The 15068-nt window shown below is 42.5% G+C and overlaps 1 protein-coding gene across 4 annotated transcripts in view; it reads right to left on the reverse strand.

The window, feature by feature from the left end:
- LOC130211454 (receptor-type tyrosine-protein phosphatase delta-like) overlaps window positions 1-12945 on the reverse strand; it is a 255394-nt gene extending 242449 nt beyond the window's left edge. For all 4 annotated transcript variants that reach the window (XM_056442153.1, XM_056442151.1, XM_056442152.1 and 1 more), the window contains exon 1: window positions 12843-12945. The gene's annotated coding sequence lies outside the window, so the exon portion shown is untranslated. The remainder of the gene's footprint in view (window positions 1-12842) is intronic.
- Between the last annotated feature and the right edge of the window lie 2123 nt (window positions 12946-15068).

The raw sequence follows: 15068 nt of genomic DNA on the forward strand, positions 1-15068 counted from the left end.
GCGCTTAAACCTCCAAGCAGGACGTTAACGCCGTGTGAGTCCTGTAACGTCCTTTAAGATATTTGTGTGGACGTTGAAAGATTGAGGGAACATTTGGACAGCACCTCCGAGACAAACGATAAATTCAATGCATAGTTATTGGTTTGGGCTATGGTTCCTATCTTCGCCCTTCCAACTTTGCTAATCACTCATTGTGATTTAGTAGTCACCTCCAGGCGATGGACTGTGAGTCTGACAGAGACACATGGAGATACGCTTCCAACCCACTTCTTTCCACTGCATTTGCCCACCAATAAAATCAGATCTCCAAACCCAAGAAGTGATGGAGAGTTGGCTCCCCACTTTAACAGCTGGCTCGTGTCTGAGGCGTCACATGCAATGATGTCACTGATCTGACACTAATCGTGCGTGTGGCTATCTGCTGGCAGTCCGGTCATCCGATCCAGTTGCCTCTGGCAAGACGTCACTACGATGTCTACTGATTGTTCCATAGCTCAAGACAGAGGTCTTTGTTATTACATAACACAGTAAACGCTGTGCATGAGTTGTAAGAGCACGTTTCTGCTGGATACCATACAACAAGGAGTCTGACGCAATGCTGGGGGCGCTGAGAGGCTGTACTGAGGCACCGCACTGTTTCCAGCTCAATGCAAACATCGGCGTGGTCACACGCTCATTAAGACAGTGCTAACATTTGGGAAGTTAAGCAGGATAATGTTTTCCATGTCATACCGTTTTAATCCATGATGTTCGCCTCGTAATCCAAACATAGGTAGGTGAGCACATCATTTATAAGTGCATACCTCGTAACATCCAAATATGTTATAGTATTTAACATGTTTAGTTAGCACAAATAAATCAAAAATGGTAGAAGATCTGTGAAATATAGTTGTAATAACAGTTCCATATATATATATATATATATATATGGAACTGTTGAATGTCAAATTTGTCTTCAAACTTCGTAGTGCAGGAGTTACAGCTTAGTGGAAATATAATTAAGCAATAAGGTACTCGAGGCAGTGATGAAATGGCTTCTGCACACTCCTGCTCTCTTTGCCGGTGGCTTCTCCAGCACGGATATTACTCCAATGCTGTCTTTCATTTAGATGTTGGCGCCCAGTAGCTTTGAAGGGAGCTTTCGGATTTATGTCCACTCACTGCCATGATTTCTCATAGCATGACGTACCTGTTATTTTGAGTGCACACTGATACGGAATGCTCAGATAAATGTAAACAGGTGGACAGGACATTATGGCTCAATAAAGTACACCCCATGACTCACTCTCAACCAATCAGAATGCTTGATTTCATCTACCCGTATTATAACGCTTGATAAATGACCACATAGCTGAAAATAAATCATTTCCTCTCTGTGGCCTTGTTGCTTCACTCTCCCCCAAATGTCATTAGAATCTGCTGAGTCCATGGCGAGACAAACAAGCAAACCAACAGACAAACTGGTCGGCAAACATAACCTTGTTGGCAGATGTAATCACGCAAGCAGCAGGTAATCTAGGACCTCTATCAGCTGAGGTAAACTCTTCCTGAATCCAAACTCGCCAAACCTGCCCAATGCCTTTCATGCACTGTTGTGATTCACTGCCCAAGTGTGAAAAAAAAGAAGACGAAACCCTCCACAATGGAGGGAGAATATAGTTTGCAGAAGTTAGGAAGTCCCCAAAAAGTGCATCGGATGGTGACTTCCCGAATGAGAATAAATGGGATCCCAAAATTCATCACAATGTTTCCACACCATGTCCAAGAGGTGCAGCAGTCCACAGCACGCAGCCGGTGAGAACTGACAAAATGGACAGTTGCCTGTCTTGAGAGTGAGATGAATCCTGCAGTTCGATCCACACCACAAGGAGGTGTGTTTGATGAGAAGAAAACATTTCACCTCGGCAACTTCAGAAGATATTCCACACAAAGACAAATATTGATTGGACATCCTTGAGTTCGATAACCAACAATTTATCTCTTGAAGTGTCTGACACAACCTCAACTAATGTACCGCCCACCTGACAAAACAGTCCATGATGTGATAATAAAGATGAATAAAATAGAACATTGAAGGAGGCATTCAGATCATGTCTGGGTTGAATAATAATATGTTATAATATTCACAGCTGGAAAGCACTGTTCTGCATTGTTGGAAATGGAAATATTTCAGATAAAGTATGTTTTCAATTATTTTCCAAATGAGTTTTAAAGAAATGCATTGGCCTTGATAAACAGCCCAAGCCCTCTGTTGTACTGGGATCAGTTTGTATAGTGTGGCTGTAAAGACCGTAGCCTACTTATCTCCCAGGAAATAACATCCTTTGAATCGTCAGCCTAAAAATGTAATCTCCAAATAATAGTCAACCAGCTGCTTCCACTGGTCCTGCACCGCATTGTGTTGTAGGATCACCTGGGTTGTTTCCATTTTCCCGTTTCTTCTGGCAGTGTTGCACTTGGTACGAACACAGACCTTCACTGGCAGTGGGCTGTGCAGCCTGGGCTTGTGTGAGCTCAACCCTGACTGTCCCTCACACCCCCCCGGGGCTTTGGGAAAAATGGAACCGTGGAGAATGAGATAATAACATTATGGAATGGGAGTACGTGGATGTGCGGCGGACTCAAGCGTGCCAGATCATGTGTGTGTGTGTGTGTGTGTGTGTGTTTGTGTGTGCGCGCATGTGTCCCCTGTGGAACATAATTGTGTCCTCCCATGTGTAAAAACTATCAATCAGGTTCATTTAATGTGTCATTATGGCTGAAATTAAAAGAAATCCACAGTGATCGATAAGGTTATTTGCTGTTGTGTATTATGTGCCTTCAGTGCAAAATGATTCATCCTTTTTAATTGTATTCATTTAGCTAATTTCCAATTCATTCTGGATCTTTAAGTTTTGGTTTGTGTGTGCAGTGGGATGCAACGAGATGGGCAGACGGTCAATATTTATGAAACCATGGCTAGACCGCAGAATGGAAATGAGTTTACTGTTCACACCTGAATTAGCATTGTGTGCTGTCGGATCGCCGGATAAGACAGTGAATGGTTCATTCTCGGACCGCTGTCTACGGTTCTGTGTGTTGGCACATGCCAGAGCTGCTGAAGGTCTGCCTCTGCAACCGGGGATGATAATTGTCATGATTCAGTGCATATTATATGTGTTGTGACTAAATATTGGCACGATGACAAACAAAACAAAGCGACTGGAGAGGATATATCATATTGTAATTAAACACTTGCAGAGAATAATTTAAGAGCAGGAACCGTTTATGTATTTGCACGAGTTAAAGTACATGTATGTATAAAGCAGCGTGCTGATCCTAAGACCCCCACTCAAAACAGTAGTTTTAATATAGTACAACCAACAATCATCCTCCGACGTTTTCCTTTTATGTTTCAATCACAGCAATCAGTTACAAATGATAATCCTCATTTTGGGCTTTCACGGTTTCTACTCTATAATTTCTAATGTGGCAATATCTACTTAAAACCTAACTGCAGTTTGACAACAGAATGAGAAATCATTGAGTATCAACTGGTCTCCATTCTACACAGCTTTCCCAAGAGCTTTGTAAAAATCCTTCTGGCTTTATGACAAAGTGCTATTCATTCGTGAGCATCGGCCCACGGTCCGAGACTGCAACCCGCACATGTGTATTCCTGAGTGTGTGTGGTTTTCTTTGTTTCTGGGTGTGTCACGCTCTGTGTAATTGTGACAAAGACACAGAGTGTGTGAGTGAAACAGAGTGAGGCAGACAGATCATCTGAACCTGCCCTTCAGTCTGTACACTTCCTTGTAAGTGCTTCCTTATTTCTCAATAGGACTTAAGCATCAGACGAATTAGTGGCACTGAGTGAAAGCTATGCCTCCTTTAATAATATGGCTGATCCAATTTAACGAGCGGATTATGTTAATATAATAATAATGCACCCAACTCAACTGAGTTTTACTTAATGCTCGCTTTGTAAATTACCTGTTTTAGTTTAGTAATTAATATGGTTCAGACATTGAAGACATGACTTTACCACGAGACACTGATGTAGTTCATCATCTCTGTCGAGTAGGAGCTAATATTTTCCTCTAATTCTGTTACGCTACTGCTGCAGAGCATTTTATATTTTATAATTGCTTCGGTGAAAGGATTTGATGAAATAAGTTAGTGCAAATATTTGCACCAGCATGTCTGAATCTGTGTCACTTGCCTCAGTTATGAGCGTGAGAGTTTTTTTCACTGTTGAACAAACGGTTCAATACTTTGAGGGCTTTAAGCGTGTGTGTGTGTGTGTGCGTGTGTGTGTTTGTGTGTGTGTGTGTGGAGCTCATGACATTCGAACCGACTAGAAAACGTGAAACAGCAGAACATGGTAATTAAAAAACTAGTGATAAAAAAGTTTGAAATAAAGCTAGATAGGAATAGATAACAGACTGTTCATGATGGAAATCTAGGGGGAAGAATAAAAAGGTGGGAGAGATCATTTACTGTCGTTGACTGTGCAGCGTCAGCGTGTTATTCAGGCACACTTATATAACTTTTAAGTGAAGTGATTTAATACCAAGTCAAAAAGGGAAAGTTTAAAAGCGATAAGATGGAATAAGCGAGAGGTGAGTGCAGTGACAAGATAACACATACATGATGGGGGTTAGCGCTGCAGTGACACATGACAATCACATGTAACGGCCACACATCTCAAACAAACACCTAATTAATACAACGTAGTGATACTACTGTATGACTGAGTCCGAATAATCACATTCATTCAAAGTGCCCCGTGTGAATTGAAGAAAACTGTTCAATATCCCCAGTGGATTTGCAATTTTGAACAGTTTACAATGTTCCTTCAAATAATGTAATGCGTTTTTGGAGTGGACACAAAAGAGTACGAAACAAAGTTATTTCCAAAAGAAAGGTTGTGGCTAAAAAAAATATATTTATATATATATATATATAATTCAATAGTTTTAAATAGTATCGGTGTATTTCTATTTTCTACAGTTAATGGTGTTTGGAAAGACACTTAAATAGGTGGATGGTCCTTCTGTATAATTTGAAAGCAAAGGTTTTGTCTTACAGTGAGAATAACATTCTTTTGCCGTAAACACAGCAGTTTATTAACCTACTCACATGACCAAATCCAATCCCATGGACACTTTTCCATCCCTATCCCAAAGGATAACCATTTAACAAGGCCTGCAGACACTGGAGGCCCCAAGTGAACACAAACCTCACAGTAATTCCCCATTTTGACCTGCACATGTCTGAGCAGAAAAGAAGGAAAAAAATACAAACAGCCGGGCTCAAATTCCCCATCTGGCTTCAGGCCTTTATCTGTAACAAGGGACAGTCGAGGGCACATCCTCTCCTGTGTTTACAAACCTGTATTCTCCGTATGCCAGGCCACAGAAGACTAATTAGCACAATATTCTATTTTTGTGTTGGTCAAGAAAGGCAAAGTAGTATCCCACCGGAACATAGCGGAGCAGTTTTGTGTATACGTAGAGCTCTGCAGGGTAAATATAGTGCCGCCTCTACAGATTCATGCTTTGCTGCCTCTCAATTGTGACGCAGGGTTGCTTGTTGCACCGTTAAGAGTAATTAACAAGTGGAAATAATCTAATAGAGCAAGCCGCCCTTTGAGGCTCCAAACCCATACTTTGTTGTATAGTGTGAAGAACTGATCACTTGATGGTGAATGCTTTAATCTGAATGATGATGTGGGTACATGTAAAAATGTGAGTAATACCAAGGCTGAACATGAATATCAAGTGTTACAGCAGATTCCCTCTTGTCCTTGATCACACACTTTCTGCCTCTGAAAGAATAATTCAGCTTGAATGACCAGTTTAAATGTGTTCAATCTTCTCTCAATGGAGCTGTTGTAGGATGGTAATGACTTTTATAGTAAATATTTTTAATGTCGTATTTTCCCTTATTGTTTTTTGTTTTGTTTAGTTTGGTAATGGCTATAAAATGGAAAATAGAACAGAAGAAAGATGAGAGAGAGGGAACCACATACTTAAACATGTAACGGAAATTAAAATATGATAGATGCTTCTACGCTTTTTTTACATCTTGTGACAGGCGACGTTTTGGCCACATTTTTTAGTTGTCCACGTCACATATTTTAATTTAATAACCACAGCTGTCGATACATGTGTAACTGCGATAGAGGCATACTTTTAGAGTTTTTGAGTGACTAGAATGAGTATGAGTAGGTGTATTGACCTCTGCTGCCAAAACACGAGCAACCTTCTCATCAGTATCGTGCCTGAACACACATGTAACAGCCGTGTGCAGTCTGCTGTGTGCACTTTATCTCATGAGAACCTGAGTGGATCCAAAATGCCCAGGCCCCAAAATAGGTTAATCCCACTATGATGTTATGCCCCATGCTTGAGTGTGCTTGGTGTTCAAGTTCAGACCCAATATTGATGACAAACCGTTCAAAAAGTACCTTGACACTCTGGAAAAATGTTTTTAATGCAAGGTTTGTTGTGATGTTCTTAAACACTATTAAGGATATGCCTTTGCATGAGATTGATATCCCACAAAAAAAACTGTTTAATTACTGTCAATTGTAACACTGCTAATAAAGCATTGATAATGACATCGACTGTCGGAATGCTTTGCTATGTTGTCGATGTAGAGCATTGATTTTCAACCACTGTGCTGCAGCATACCGGTGTGACCTGAGAGATCCTCAGCTGTGTTGTGGAAAAATGTCCAATTTCACTTAATCTGTCCCAAAAAAAAAAGATTTAGTTGACGCAAATAATTTGACATTGTTAAGCATCTGAGCCTCGTTGTTAAATACCATTCTGTGCCAGTAGGTGGCAGAAGGTAGTGCAATAAGTACCATGTACATTTAAGATAGTAGAATTAAATGATGAGTGGGAGACGTTGTGTTAAAGAACGGCGATGGAGAAATATTCATAAAAGATGCAGACTCTGAACTGGGCCTTGGGCAACCGTCTAACACAGATGAGAAGCCAGTACGAGTGGTCTTGTGTGGGGAAAAGCTAGCAAACAGCGCCATGGTCCCAATCAGGCTCCCAAATGTCATCACGAGATGAAACACCCGTCACTCAACAACAAGAACAGGGACTATTTTGTTCACCTGTACACACAAACTGAGAAGCAGGTAACTTTCATGAGGAAATCCACAAATGTGTCTGAGAAAGCTCTCAAAGCTACTTAGTAGCTGAACTGGTGGCCAAATCAAAAAGCCCACCCACTGTGGCAGAGGCGTTATTACTACCTGCCTGCAAAGCTATTGTGACCGAGATGCTCGGCCCTTTAACGAAGTAGTTAAAGTGCTGTAAAATGCTTTAATGGGTCATTTTGTCACATTACAGCATTTTTTGTTGTTGGTGTGCCACAGGATTTCTTTGTTGTAAAAAATGTGCGGTTCACATCAGAGCAGGCAATAAACACAGCCTGCCTCTGCTTAGTCACCCACAAAAACATTCCACTCTACTAACGTCCAGCCTGTACTGTATGTGGTAGTGCCAGGCCGGCAAATGGGTTGGCCACTCAGCAACCTCTGACATTCAACCTTCAGGGGAGCAAGGCCATGGATTCTGTCCAGTGGTCTTCATCGCTCTCAAATGTTCTACCAAAATGGATGCAGGGTGCTTGAGCCAGCTTGGGCCAGATGCTGTCTCAAAAGGGACCATATGAGTTCAGCTGATATCCAAATATATTTGTTCCTGGTAATACAAGATGTTGTAGTCCAAACAGCGGCATATTAGCATCATATTTCCTGTAGATGCAGGATATAATATATGCACACACTGTACTTGGACTTTATCTTAACGCTGAATGTCTTATATTTGCTACGCTGCAACCACTTCTGGGTTTCTGCAAGCTGACAGGGAAAAAAAAAGACGAAACAACACATTTCTGCACTTGAGAAGCATGTCCTTGGCAGAAGTTGCGTTGTCAACATGAGATAACAGGATGATGTAACGCAGACTCACTGATTGTTTCTGAACCATGTTTCGTGATGGCTGCAATCTTAATCAGCTGTGGATGGTGTGTCAGTCCTTTGTCCTGTGCCTTTGTTCATTTCAATGACCAAACCGTGAAGACACAACTGAAAATCATATTTTTGAAGAGCAGGCTAATTAACGTTGCTTTTTAGGGAGACGTCAGCACGGGAGAAACAACAGGAAAGGGAAGGCCAGAAGGGGTTGGGATGCATGCTGTGACATAGAGGTTTTATACATGAGCTGAAATGTAGCACTAAAATGCATGTCAAAAAATGAAAGAGAGAGAGAGAGAGTAAATTTAAAAAAACACGTGATTATAACACAATGTTAGGTAATTGCTGAAAAATAATGATAAATGTAGTCAGTGTAAGGAAATGGTACTTGCCTTTAGCCACAAAAAAAGAAAAGAAAAATGAGGGCAGTGCTTTTCATAACACATTTAGTCTTGTGTGTTAAAAAATATCATGATGTAACAATCTGCATGTGCCTATAAGAAGCTTCTCATTATTAGCACATATTCTGCTACTGTGTACTTCCCAATCCACACAGGGGATGAAGGTCATTTTTGTACTGCATCTGATTTGTGTCCAACACCATGCTGTCAGGTTGGCCTGTGGAAGACTGAGCCACTTGCTGGAGAAAACAAGGCTTTGATTGACATTTAGCTTAATGTAGGAATGCAACGCATGGAGGGTCTGGTAAACACGCTTTCCTTCCAATCTTGGAAGAGAGCATTACCAGGGTAGTTAGGTTGAGATGAGGTAGTTATAGTGGGAGACAGAGGAAAAACAACACTAATTCTTGACACGAACATAGTTGCTGATATTGCCATGTGATTTCTCTCCAAATGGAAAACACACTTTATTTTACCAAGCCTAGAAACAACCGTGTTAAACTCCTATAACCTTGTTGAAGACACAAACAAGAAAAGGAAATGGCTGGTAGATAGGGTTTGGGAGTCAGAGCCAATTCTAATCCTACGCGCAAAAAAACCAAAATAAGTAACTGAATTACTGCAGAGCTTCGAAATCACATCAAACGGATCAAACAGACAGCACACAATCTCAAATTGGGTGCTCACTGCCCCTCTGCACACACTCCGATACAGGCACACACTTTGTCCTGTGAAGTGAGCATCTGATGCTTGGCTGCAGAACCACTCATGGAACAGGAAGGGAAGTGAAGAGAGAGAGGACACCTTAATGTGCCATATGCTGTTAGCTTCTGATGGATGCCGCTCTCCCCAGGCACTGGAGCAACTTATCGCGTTTGCTGGTGACATCGCCGTCGCTGATAAAGTTAAAGATAAGCCATCTGTTCGTAACAGCCGCACCGCCACCACGTCCAAGTGGGCACGCCTGTCCATGATGTGTCTGCCCAAATTACTGTGACACGACATCCTTAAAGAATCTGTGTGTGTGCGGAGCGTGAATATGCCCCCGTGTGATCATCTGCAATTAGGGGTGATTATTGTGAAAATATCAACTTTGCCCGTCAAAACGAAGAAGGCGAGGAGCAACAAGCTCTGCTAACATAAATGCAATGTTCGCAGGTTTTGCAGAGGCGGCTGTACAAGTGATCTCTGTCACTCATGTCTCGTTACTGTGGAATGTAAATACATTCACACGAGCAAGCTATCAGTCACATTTCTTATTAACAACGTACCCTGCAGTAGATGGCAAAAGGGGACATACAGCAACTTAAATCTCCCTCAAGAGCGTCTATTAATGCCACAAGGCTTTGGACATGCTCGAGAAACTCACCATTAGCGAAATGGCCCGTTACCCAGAGGGCACGGCTAAAAGAAAGGAGGCGCTAACATTAGGACCCACCACAGGAGCAAGGTTCTTCTCTAATGCTTTGGGGTAGTGACAGCTTGCTTGCTCTACGTATAAGCAGTCCTGTGAGGGAACTCAGCATCATTGATAACACATATATTCTGTTATGTTCACCCCGTGACCTATGTATTCTCTCTCTCCCAAACGTATAGATATTACAAGTAATCAGCAACAAACATATGGTTCTAAACAAGCAGTTTCTCTTGATATTTTGAACAGCACGTAACAGTATCTTTCCAGGAAGTGAGAAGCCCAGATGGAGTCTTGGAAGTGTTGTGATATCCGTGAATAGCATTGTTCTTGTTCCTCTGAGAGATGAATACACCAGAACCATTTCAGAAGAATCCACTCCTGTGTATTACAAAGCTACCAGTGCAAAGGAATACTGTCCGGGCTGGTCTTTTATCATTTTTGCTCTGCACAGATCTACTTTTAGACTTCAACCTCATAATGGTATTTGCTTAACTGAGCAGCCAGCAATCACTCTCTTCTGTGCCAGTGTTATCACTGTTCAAGTGTGGCTCGGTTCCTGTCTGAGAGGAGGGCTGCCAGACATAATGCAATAATAACTTGTGCACAGATTGTCTAAGAGAACCATGGTCTTATTTCACTGCTGACGTTACCAGGATGAACTCTTTGTGCTCTTTCTCTCTCATTCTCTCTCTCTCCTTACCAGCACTGAGACCCTCGAGCCTCCGAGAGCATAATGAGCCAATTGTAATTCCTCGCCGATAGCTTTGTATTGAAGAGTGCATGAACAACAAAAAAAGAAAGAAACACTGGGCATTTCTACTTCGTCATAATAAAGGGCTTCAAGGAGTATCCCAGGCAAAAACATGCCGTTGCCTTATTATTCCATGATGGGGACAGACACAACTGCCTGTACCAAAATGTAAGGGAGAAAGAAGAGAAACTTTTCCAGTATACCATTTTGATCTTTTTCTCAAGCCTCACATCCGCAGCACAGCAGAATTGGGCTTCAAATTCAGTTTGGTGTTAATTAATAGCAACGGATTGCCTGGAAATAGGTATACAATTTGAGTCAAATGAAGAACGCTATTCCACAGCACTTAGTGACTGTCTGCAATCTGCAATACCATCATATGTTGAACATTTGTTAAAGCGTCCATTATATTTCCAATATTTAAAGCTTTAACAGGAACAGGTGCCTTTAATGTAATGTGGTTTGCTGACCTTGAAAGAAGGTGAATGCATCAACGAGACATGAAATGTTAAAAATCAAGCAGCTTTTTAGTCTCGACAAAGAGCACTCCTCTCATCCGACATAGTGGATGTGAACCCGCATCGCTCCCCCACAGATGCCTAGTGTGATGTTTGACAGATTTCTCCCTCTCCAGCTATGCTCACAGTAAATGTCCATCTGGCAGCTTCCCATGGGTACTTATTATTCTCAGCAAGCCAGGGGTTTTCTGTTTCCGAGCAGTCAGCCAGCGTCCGCCTCACAGGGTTGAGAACCGGACCAGAACTGCTTGCAGAGGCTCTGCCTGATAGCCAAACTGTGCTAGTGTAGTGGCATGGCCCTGGGCTTTCAATTACACAATGAGGTGGCAGGCTCCAAAAACTGTCCCAGTACAAAAAGTCAAGGGCACTGAGAACAACTATCTGAGACAAAACACCAGCCAAGTATGAGTAACCTAAAGGATTGGCAGTTTTTTTTCATTTGGCCCATTCACCCTTAAAATGAGTTGATAGATTTTCCCCTCATGAACAGATGCTCAGCGCCATGGTAAGTGTTGAAAGGTCCCGCTGGTCTGACTCTGAGGCCCTGCTATGGTGGATTCAATCATGCGGTTGACCTCTATCGCGCTCCTCAAGACCGCTGCAGGTTACCAGACACAATCTGACAAAACATAGAAAGCACACTCGTCTTGGCATTCAACAACTCAGGCTGTTTTAATTCCCACAGTTTGTTTGTTCCAACCAGAGTTCACCGGTTGAGTAAGTCTGCTGCTCTGCTGTCGGCCTTGTTCACTCCCACTCCTCATACTTGCACATGCTTGCATAGTCATTGCGTTACATAGTGTGGCTGTTGACCGCCATTGCCGGGGGAAGTGATTGCCGCCCTTTTGACATATGGCCACACACAAGTTTAAAAGGTCTGCTCCTCCTAAACTCCACTCCGAGATGAAAACAAGGTTATAGTAATAATGGAATATTGTTGGAATTTAAGCGACCATGTTTTATGGCTAGGCAACTGAAAAATTGCATTAATAAAGTATGGTTATCTTATATTATCTTATACCCGGGGCAATTTGCTGAACAGCCAGAAGTAATCCAATCAGGACTCAACATTTAGATATGGTGTCTGATACAGAACCAGGAGAGTACTGCAGCTCAGACTAACTTCTTTATGTTGCCTCAGACAAAGCCACTTAGTGTATACCTGGTTTTGGATATGACCGATTTATTTGCATGAAGAGTATAAAGGGAACAAAAGATTAGAAGGTCCCTTCGGGGCGGTTGGTAAATTCGCCGTAGAACCGGACATTCAAGGCTATGTGTGACCATATGGACACTGTCGGTGTCCATGGTACCAGGAGTTTCATGTTGATATGTGGAGTTTTGAACAGCCTAACATATGAGATATGTATACACACACACACACACAGCACAGTGGGAAACGGACACCATCCGCGCTATGCTTGTTTAAGACAATACTGCTGGCATATTCTTTGAACAATCTGGGCCATTTGATTCTCATTTGAATAATATTCAAATTGAAGGCACAGAGCACACAATCCGCTTGCAAGAAAAATCCACCATGGTGTGTTCCCGTGCACACATATGGGGAAATGGGATGGGTGAGGACTGCAGAGCATTGCATACCTTACTGAGCAAACAGCAGCATCTTGGTGCCGCTTCGACTCCCCCCCCCCCTCCCCCATCTCACCCTCTTCCATATTCATGCATTCACATCACTTCCAAACACACATGACAACTCAAACACGGCTCTCACTCTTCACAACAGTGCCATGAGAAATGAAAAGAGTCTTACCTAGTGTGGAATAGTTGGTCACATCTGTAAGCGGGCCATTGGGGAAAAGAGGGAGGAGGGGAAGGGGGGAAATAAGCGGGAGAGAAAGAGAGAAGAGAAATGTCAGCAAATTACAACGTACAGCAGGCTGAACTTCTGTGCAGGCTGAGGCTGTCACGAGCCTCGCTGAAAAATGACGGTGTCCCAGCATTGTACTGACTGGGTTAAGAATAGTCCCTGTCAAGTGGGGGGATATCTTTTATTAAAGTGCGGGACATGAAACGTCTGAGCTAGTTCCCCACGAGGATTAAAAGTTTGCACAACTTGCATTCATATTTGTCAATGTTTTAAGATCTTGAGGGTGGAGGCAGAGAGGATTTAAGCAAAAACTCGATCCATTGCTGGCAAACCTTGTATTCTTTTTACACCAGTGTGACACAACCGCTGGACAAAGAATTGGTCACGCAACCATGCACCAAGGTGTTCCGCACTCTCTGTATTTCTCTGAGGCAAAGGTCTCAAGTTCCAACAGCACAGTAAAATGCCAGTGCTGCACTACTCGACAGGACCTCAGGGTGGCCCAAACACAATTAATGGCTGTGTAGCCTTAAAAATAAGCTACATTTTGCCCCGTTTTCACTATGTCACATGCTCAACAGTCATACCTCCAAAAATGGGATAGGAAAGGATATTATAAGACCTGCTCTCTCCTCCACTCCTCCGTGCCAACTTTCTACTGGATTCCCGTTAAAGCATGTTTTGTTTTTTTACATTTAAAGTGGTCCCTCTACGAATGTCCTCTTCTAAAGTACAGTTTGGCTTCCTTGTAAATGTGCAATAAAACCAGGAAATGGAGTGAGCTCACAATAAATGGATGCAGTGTGAGGAAAATATGAGGCACAGGACTAAAGCTAAGCTGCAATTGCTTCCCAGTGCAGTCTACTTGTGTTGCTACACAGAATTTGCCAGTAATATGATTTATCACCAATTATGTCAATTTTCATGCATTCATTTACATTTCTGGTGTGGATGCAACAACTCCCAAGGGGATTATTTGGCTCATGAGAACAGATCTATTTTTAGGAAAAAGAGGGGAAGACTCAATCTCTGGGACACTCATTAACATTCTCTATGACACATAGTCTCACTCACTGCTACTGTTGTTGCTAAATAGAGAGCTCAGCTGAGGACCTTGAAGCTTTCATACAGGGGAAATTGGACCCAGGGGAAGGGGTGGCAGGGACTGATGTCAGACTTCAAGAGCCACTCCAAGCACCTGGGGTTTCAATGACATTAGCATCAGTGTTGTTTGGTTGAGAGACCAAGACACTTAAAGGGAGGCCGGTGAAAGACAACAATAAAGATGGAGAGGAGATGAGTGCGATGTGGCAACGTTTTAAATGAGATCTCATCACCTATTGCATTTTTTTTAATGGACACTCCATTGCAGTGAAGTGAAGATTGCAGACATGTCCTTAGCCCTGTGGTGGATATTTGGAAGCCTGGCCAATCAAAAGCAGAGGAGGTAGCATGGGCCTCAGTGGATTAGACTAGCGGGGATAGTGGAGGGGAATCTAGAGGGAGAAACCAAAGCTCTGGTGGCTTCAATAAACTCTCTGTGAGAAAAGATGGGAGACAGAGACACTTTTTTCACCCTCTCTCACCCTCCTGTTTTAAGCAGATAAGCTGCTTCCAGGGTCTTAGTTATGCTGTGTAGAACCCACAACGCGATTGAAAAACTTTTGACAAGGCAAAGAAAAGCTGAGAAGTCTGCTCCTCGTGTTGTCTTTTCTATATTGACAAGAAGGATTTGGGGATGTTTGGAGTGGTCAGTGCTCAGGAATTACCAAAAGCTTCTGTGATGCAACGCAGTGAGCAGCATATCGGTGCTCGGGCCTGGGTTTCAGAGAAGGCACGGACTCAAGTTTTGCTTTGGCTAGCCTTTGCAATAAGCCAGAAATGGCTATGCCAAGATGAGTAACTGGAGGCCACACCATGAACCCTTTGAGTTTCTTTTCAGATTAAATGGGTTACTTCCTGTGTGATGTGACAATTTTATTAGTCAATTGTCCCTTGATATTGCCATTGTTCATGAAATATCTTCTGCAATAAGATATTGGGGAAATAGTACACTGGAAGGTTTCTGCCGTTTACAAAATTAAATTAGCACAATAACACATACACTCTGATCGCTCCCCAGGTAGTCACATCCCGAAATATGAACAAGTTGAACATGTGGCCGAGTTT

This window comes from Pseudoliparis swirei, chromosome 21, assembly GCF_029220125.1.
Source record: "Pseudoliparis swirei isolate HS2019 ecotype Mariana Trench chromosome 21, NWPU_hadal_v1, whole genome shotgun sequence".
NCBI lineage: Eukaryota > Metazoa > Chordata > Actinopteri > Perciformes > Liparidae > Pseudoliparis > Pseudoliparis swirei.